Source organism: Phodopus roborovskii, unplaced genomic scaffold (assembly GCF_943737965.1).
Source record: "Phodopus roborovskii unplaced genomic scaffold, PHOROB, whole genome shotgun sequence".
Classification (NCBI taxonomy): Eukaryota; Metazoa; Chordata; class Mammalia; order Rodentia; family Cricetidae; genus Phodopus; species Phodopus roborovskii.
This window is the reverse complement of record NW_026126629.1, coordinates 1,177,717-1,185,931: the sequence shown is the minus strand read 5'-3', so window position 1 is coordinate 1,185,931 and position 8,215 is coordinate 1,177,717.

The following is an 8,215-nucleotide window of genomic DNA, read 5'->3' as shown; positions in this document are numbered from 1 at the left end:
AAATATAGATGGTGAACTCTCATATAGCTGAAGAAATCGATTCTTGGAGAAATGTTTGTCTCATGCTCACACTCATTGTAAATAAGTATCAGCTTGTTTGGTAGAATTTTTCCCATAAACAAAGATTGATTTTTTTCCTAATGGAATGAGAAGTGAAAAATTTAAGCAGTTGCTGATGTTAATCAGGGGTTACAAGGACATTTGAAATTCCTTGCTTTTCCTCATGGCCACAAGATGGCTACTGTAGTCACTTTTGGTAATTTCAGTTCAGGATCAGTTGGCTCTTGTGGCTTTTGGGTCTGTGGTGAAACAGTCCATCATGATAAGAACACATAGCAGAGGAAGCTGTTCTGTGGAACCATGATTTATAGAGAGGATATATGAATAAAAGTATAATGTGTATGGATGGCATGATTGGTCAGAGATGAGAGAGTGCGTTGAGTTGATTAGTCTGGACAGCGTTTGGAAAACTGAGGCAGACTTGGAAACTTCAGTTGGCTTTAGAATCCTGTCTCTGAGGTTGAATGTTTCAGGTGCTGGGAGAGTAGAGTGATGATGTTGGATTTCCTAGGGAAAGAGAAGAGAGAGAGAGAGAGAGAGAGAGAGAGAGAGAGGCAGAGAGGCAGAGAGACAGACAGAGACACACACACAGAGAGAGGCAGAGAGACAGACACACACACACACACAGAGAGAGAGAGAGAGAGAGAGAGAGAGAGAGAGAGAGAGAGAATGTACATTGAGAAGAATTCTTTCACCTAATTTCTACCAACCTTGTAGATTGTATTTTAATTTCTACCAACCTTGTAGATTGTATTTCCAGGGCTAGAGGATTTTAAACAGAGGCCTGACAGTAACAAACAGGTTTATTAAAGAAGGCTAGTCTAATGAACAGAGACTAGAAATGAGAACAAAGAAGATTTGATGGAAATGGCAAAGTAAGAAATTTATGGGAAAAAAAATGGAAGAGTATTTCCAACACTCCAAGGTGCTGACAGTAAATTCTGGTGTATACTGTAGAGATCCTTTTAGACACCCTTTGAATTTACCACAGATAGGCAAATGTTTAGAAAATAAAGATCTCATGACCTAAATGGGATTGATTTCTCTTCTTTCAATAATTCGGTAAAATGGGTCTAAATGTCTGTTTTGATTCCATCTGAAATAGAATTCTTAGAATTTCACCTGTTCTGTACTCATGCTTGTTTTATCGTGGAAGATATTTTATACTCAAAATATTAAAAAAAATGCACTATATTGTCCCCTGATAGATTATTGACCCATAGGAAATTTACAGTCATAGGTTTTTAGGAGCTCTTACCAATGAATCAGGTATGTATCTAGGCCCAATCAGACAAAATGTTACAATAGAGAAATTATTACCACACCTGGGACCTGTGTTGTGGACATTCTTGGCTCAGATAATAAGGCCTTGCTCCTAGACCATGTTTAACGCCAGAGATGCCCAGTGAAAATTTGCATATGTCCTTTTCCTTTTTGGGAAGTGGAATTAAAAATCTCACCAGTTCTAAAATTGATTGGGGAAAGCATAGGATTTTTACATTTAATGCATATATGACAATTCTTAGAGAATCATTTAGATATTGTACATTTGTTAAATATGTATGCTTCTCACTTCCCAAATCTATTCATGTAAAGCTCACACAATCTGTCTTATTCTGATAGCCTTCTAGCTGTCTATAGTCTATAAAGTCTATAAACATCTTCCAGTCCTGGGACCCTGATTTCCTACTGGCATCTGATATATATCTACTAGTCTATGAATGCTTGATATAGGATTTTTTTTTACTATTTATTTATTGGTTTTTCCAGACAGGGCTTCTCTGTATTGCTGTCTGTCCTGGAACTCAATCTGTAGATCAGGCTGGCCTTGAACTTACAGAGATCTGTCTGCCTCTGCCTCTCGAGTGCTGGGATCATAGGTGTGCACCACCAGCAACCAGCTTTGATATAGGATATTCTTAAGGAAGGCATTTTCTTCCTTTTTTTTTTTAAAAAAAATACTTATTTTAAGTTTATGAGCATTAATTGGTGTTTTGCCTGTGTGAGGGTGTTAGATACCCTGGAACTGGAGTTGTAGACAGTGGTGAGCTGCCATGTGGATGCTGGGAATTGAACTCAGATCTCTGGAAAGGCAGCCAGTGTTGTTAATCACTAAGACATCTCTCCAGCCCCAAAGTAGGTATTTTCCACTCATGGCCTTCCTGCTTGTTTATTTTCTTGAAATTCTTTGTCTCTTACAGCTCTGTGACAACTTTATCATTAGTTCACCATTGAGCAGGCAACTGAGAACCCATATAACTGATACTTGAGATGATAAGCAGTGTCTTCCACCTTTCACAGTTTTTTGTAATATACCGTTAAGTTTTATGAAAACATTCAAGGCTTTATGTATGTGGAAAGTTTTTCTTTAAAACAGTATTATTTACTATATTCATCCACTTGAAAATTTTCCTATTTCCTTAATAAAAATACAGGAATCACAATTTTACTGCACTTTAGTTTACTTATGATCTAATGATACAGTAAGAATTTGTCTGACAGGCTACTGTAGTTTGATGCATTTTGGTGAAAAAAGAAACTTATGTCCTTTATTTATATGAAACAAATGTTACCTGACTGAAGAGATTTCATGTGAATATATTCCCTCTTTTTTTTTTTTTTTTTTTTTGTTGGACATTGAGAGCTTTACTTTCAAATCTGACTTTACTTTTAAATGTATCCTTTTTAATTTTTCTTTTGCTTTTCAGTAAACACTTTGAAATGAATTGCACACCTGGTTTAATAGTATAAACATTAAATTTTGTTACAAATATCACTCAACATAAAAGTATTAAAATTAAGTTAGGTAGGGACTTAGTTAAATTTTTTCCATCAATTTGTTAGAGCTCTTTCTCTCTTTCTCTTTCTCTCTCTTTCACACACACACACAAACACATACACACACACACACACACACATACACACACAGTGGCCCATGACTTGAAGGTAGAGGATGACATTCAAAATTTTTTCTCTTCCATTATCTGAGTCCTGGGGTTTGAAGTCAGGTTACTAAGTTTGGCTGCAAGTACATTTACTCACTGGGCCATATTGCCAACCCCTAGTTTTTATAATTACATTTTTCAGAGGTTAAAATGAAATAAAAATTTAATATCTTTATTTGAGTCTGATTTTCTTATATTCTGAGCAAAGGAGAGTTGGAGGTCATAGAAAGAGACTGTAACATCCTTATGTTTTTGAGTCCAAATACATATCAGGTTGCTTATCCAAAAGCTTATACAACAAATAGAAGAATATTCATTAGGTTAAATGTAAATCTCACCTATGAGTCATCCTATGATGATTGCAACAGTTGGGAATGTATGCCATGATTGACAAGTTGAATAATCAGTTACCCCTTGAAAATCTAGAGTCTGAGTATTTGTTCAACATGAAACAGGTTAAATGTTATTGCTTTTATTCCTAAAAAAAATTGAAGATTAGTAACAGAGAAAAGAAATGGATTCATTTTAACTCTAGATGGCAGTTAAACACAACTAACAAAGATAAATGTTTTTGAAATACAGGAAATAAAAGTAGCAAAACGCACAATCCGCTCCTGCTGTCTAGTTAATTATATTATCCGAATGAAGTTCTGAATTGATATGACTAAACAGATGTGTGTAAAGTGTGGTTGTGCACATGTTAAATATATAGTGGAAGCCTGTCATGGAAAGTTTTTGTTTGTTTGTTTTGTTTTTTAAAATCTGATGACATGGCATACATGTATGCACTGCCTTATGTTGTGTTTTCTAATTTTTAGCTCAGTATAGTTTTATTTTATGTAGTTTTTTTAAAACCAAGTCAAACCATGCAGCACTAGTAAAAGTACTGCATATTTAGTGGTTGAAATGTTTCTTAGAGTATTTATAAAGGAAAGGAAAACCTTGTTAGATTTTGCTTTTACTGATTCTGCATGGACTGTGTGTTCATGAACTTGGAGACAGTGGTAAACAATTCTCTCTTGAGTGTTAGGGTGCCTGGCAAGTGGTACAGAAAGATACCACTTATATGAGATGAACTAAAGTGCTTCTTCAACCAAGTTGTCAACTAATTACAAAGGAAAGGTTGTGGTGGCTTTATGACATTTTATTGCATTGAAAATGAATGCATTTTAAAAGGGTTTGCTTGACTTGATTCTTGTTTCTGGTGTTTAGCAATTTATGCTGGGTCTTTCTGTAAGTAGTTAATTATTGCATAGACTCTGGCCCTACTGTCTACATCACTGTTGACCTGTGTAATGAAGTTGGAAAAATATTGTAGTTAGAACTGAAATACGTGTCAGTCCAGGTATACCCACTAGAACCTGGGACCCCATTGAAGACCTCGGATGCTGGAGTCAGTATCTGCTGTTTGGGTTGCTTACAGTAGGAGTCACCAAAATACGGGGTCATGTTGCAGCAAGTTCCCTGTGGCCTTCAAGTTATCCCCAAGCTCCTGACAGCAGGTATTGATTTGTGACAGGTTCTTGAATACGCCAGTCCAATGCATTTCCATTGGCTAAAGTTATGGGTCACACACTTACTTTAGAGAAATTTCTACCAGAGCTTTTTGTGCATCCTTTTATTTCCCTATTGTGCTTGTTGTGCTAAGTAGTGGTTTCATTATTACATCTTTATACTCATGTACTAGGCACTTGCTCATACTCACTCCTCCCACCCTCCCTTGTTCTTCCCTCCTGCTGGCCCTTCTCAAATAGTCCCTCTTCTGGTTTTCATATATTATTTTAAAGTATAGATTCTGTAGATAGGAGAAAACATGCACTATTTTTGTTTTCTAAGACTGCTTTGTTTTGCCTAACATGATCTCTAGTTCCATACATTTTCCTTTGTGTGACATGATTTCGCTACTCTTTGTGGTAAGATGGAACTACATTGCCTATACATAGGATATTTTATTTTCTCTTGTGTTGATATGATAGACAGATAGATTAATTTGTTAACTTGTCTGTCTGTGAATAGTGATGGAATAAATATGGATGTGCAGGTTGTATGCAAAGTAGGCACTGGGAACCAAACTCAAGTCTGATGGGAGATGTCATTCTGTATATGCTTCTCAGACTGGGTAATAATAAAGCACTGTTGGCCAATAGGAAAGGAAGATAGGAGAGACAAGGAGGAAATAGAAAGTAGTAAGGAGGAGCCAAGATGGAGAGTCTGGAGAGAGCAGTATGCGGCAGCCGGCTCTGGGTAAGAAGACCACGTGGAAATACATAGATTAACACAAATGGGTTAATACTTAAGACAGAGCTAGCCAATAAGAAACAAGTAACCGGGCCAACAACATTGTATCAAATACAGAGTCTCTGTGTGTTAATTGGGGCTGGCACCGCGGCAGGACAAGACCAGGCGGTGGATGGAAAAACCGTACTCGTTACACAAGTCCTCTTAAGAACAGCAGAGTGTGCTCTTAACCATGTAGCCATCTCTAGCCCCAGTATTTTTTTTTTAATTTTGTGTATATTCTAGATAATAATCCCCTGTTAGATAATCAGCTAGCAAAAAATTCTTCCATTTGGGTAGGCTGTCTCTCCATTATTTTTGTTTTTGTTTTTGTTTTCAAGACAAGATAGCTATGGCTGCCTTGGAACTCACTCTGTACCAGGCTGACCTTGAACTCAGAGATAGCTGCCTGCCTCTGCTTCCCAAGCGTTGGGATTAAAGGCGTGCACCACCACCACCCAGCTGTATTCTTCACTTATATCTAAGTCATTTAATCTATTTCATTGATTAATATCTGTTTTTATGTCAGGACCATGACATCCAAGTCAACCTGGTTCTGTTTGGAGTCTATTTGGAGTCAGTGAGAAGCACACCAGGGACATGTTTGGGTGGGGTGGGGGACTGGTTTGGGAGGTCTTTATCTAGGGTAGTCATAAAACTCCATGTGATCCTAGAGAGGCACAGTGAGTGTGGCTGCTAGAGGGATTGGCTCTCCCTAGTCTTCCTTCTTAATTGATTTTTGGTATGGAGTGATTCTGTTGGAAATTTTTAATGGTAAATGAAAACAAAAATCATGTTAATATGCAAAATTTGTAGCTTTTTAAGAGAAAAATGTGTCAAAGTTGTTGATTTTTTTTTTTAAGACAAAAATCTGGATTCCCAGGGAAATCATCTTATATTAGTTTTACTAACTGATTCATGCTAGGCATGTGGCTCTGTTAGTTTGCCTATCATGTACACAGTCATGTGTTCAACTCCAAGTACTTCAGAGATGAGGATTCTTGGGGAATGTCTTAATCCCAACAGAGGAAGTGGAGCATGAGTTCAGGTCATTGTTTGCTATAAATATAACACATGAGAATTACAAAATGCGTAAGAGCCATTCTCAAAATGAAAACAAACCCAACCAAACAATAACTACAACCCCCCAAAAAACTCATTCAAATTAAAACCTACAAAGCAAAAATAACAGTCCAGCAAAACAAAACAGAATGATAGAATTGGACTGTTTCTAACCTTTATTGTGTCAGCATTCTTTATACTCTCTAAACCTGGTTACATAAGATCTCCATGGTGACATATGACTGTTTCATAGTCACCATTTGACAACAACATAGGTATACTTACATCTTCAGTGGCTCTTTCCTGCAGGCCAAGTGACATTCAAACACTTTCAGATGGCATCCAAGGTTTTCTGTGTTCTAGAACCCCTTGTACTTTCTCTCCAAGGTCATCCCACTTTTAAAGAGGAAAATCTTTCTTTGCAATGTTTTCTCTAACACTAATGTCCTTTTTTTTTTTTAAATCCTATTTTGCCATCCAAGATTTACCCATCTTTTGATGCCCAACTAAAGTATCATTATTTTGGGGAATTTTCCTCTGAATCCCTGTAGCATTTATCTCTGTTTATATTAATTCTTCTGCGGCCTAATGATAAACTCTCATGTGCTATTCTAAAAATTTTAGATCTTGGGGCTGGAGAGATGGCTTAGTGGATAAGAGAACTAGTTCTCACAGAGGATCCAGGCTTAATTCCCAGCACCCACATGATTCCAGGGGATCTAACACACACACACACACACACACACACACCCACACACATTGTATACATGCTTTAAGGCAAAACATCCATATAAGTAAATAAAACATTGATCATTAAAAATTAATTTTAGGTCTGGGGGTCGTTAACGTGGCTCACTTGGCAAAGTACATACCACACAAGAATGAAAACCTGAATTTGATTGTCACATTTTCATGTTTCTAATAAGGAAGGAGACATAGGTATACCCAAGGCATGCTGATCAGCCATTGTAGGTGAATTGAGACCTTGTCTCAAAAAATAATCTGCAGAATAACACAGGGAGATATTTGATGTCAATCTTTAGATACAGGCCTTCACATGTATGTGTATATATGTTCACTGTACAACACAATAGATAAAACATATGTAAATATTTTATGTGTATTAATACACATACACACTATATATCGTTTTCATTGTTTCTGTCTTTTACAGAACTTAAGGCATACAGTGATAGGTATGTAAAGCATCCTTAATTGGTTGAAGTAGTTCTAATAGTTGCATTCTCTAATATTGCAGTTTTTCACTAGAAAGTTGTCTTTAATTCACTCTTCAGAATAGGGCACAAACCCCTTTTATCATAAGTGCATTTTTCCCCTGTAAAACAAAACTCTCAGGCTGGAAAAACTCTTGACAAAACTGTCTAAACAGCATTTGAGAAAAGAAACATATTTAGTCATTATAAATTGTTTTCATGCAGTTAGCAGCTATTGAAAGCCCTCACTTTACACACTTATATTCAAAATATTATGCCAGTCTATTGTGTTAAAAGAAAAACCAACTAGTCCACAGCTGTTTTGGTGGGGGAGATAATGAGCATCATATCTCTTAGTGCTGGATTCTAAGACAGATCCTTCTCCATCTCCATCCCTCAGGGAAAACTGATGAAGAACAGACATGGAATAAGTTCAGTAGCTAGAATATAACTAGTCAGAAACATGGTGTGAGAGAGGAATGGGAGTGGTGTGAAGGGCATTGCGAGGGGCAACAGGATAGGAGTGACAGGCAATGCAGGAAGGAACCCCCACTAGAACAGGGTGTGAGCTGAAGACAACCAGAAGACTGGGAGAGGAGGTGGTGATGGGAGGAAAGATGAGACTTTCAAAGACAATTGGCATTTACAGAAGAACTC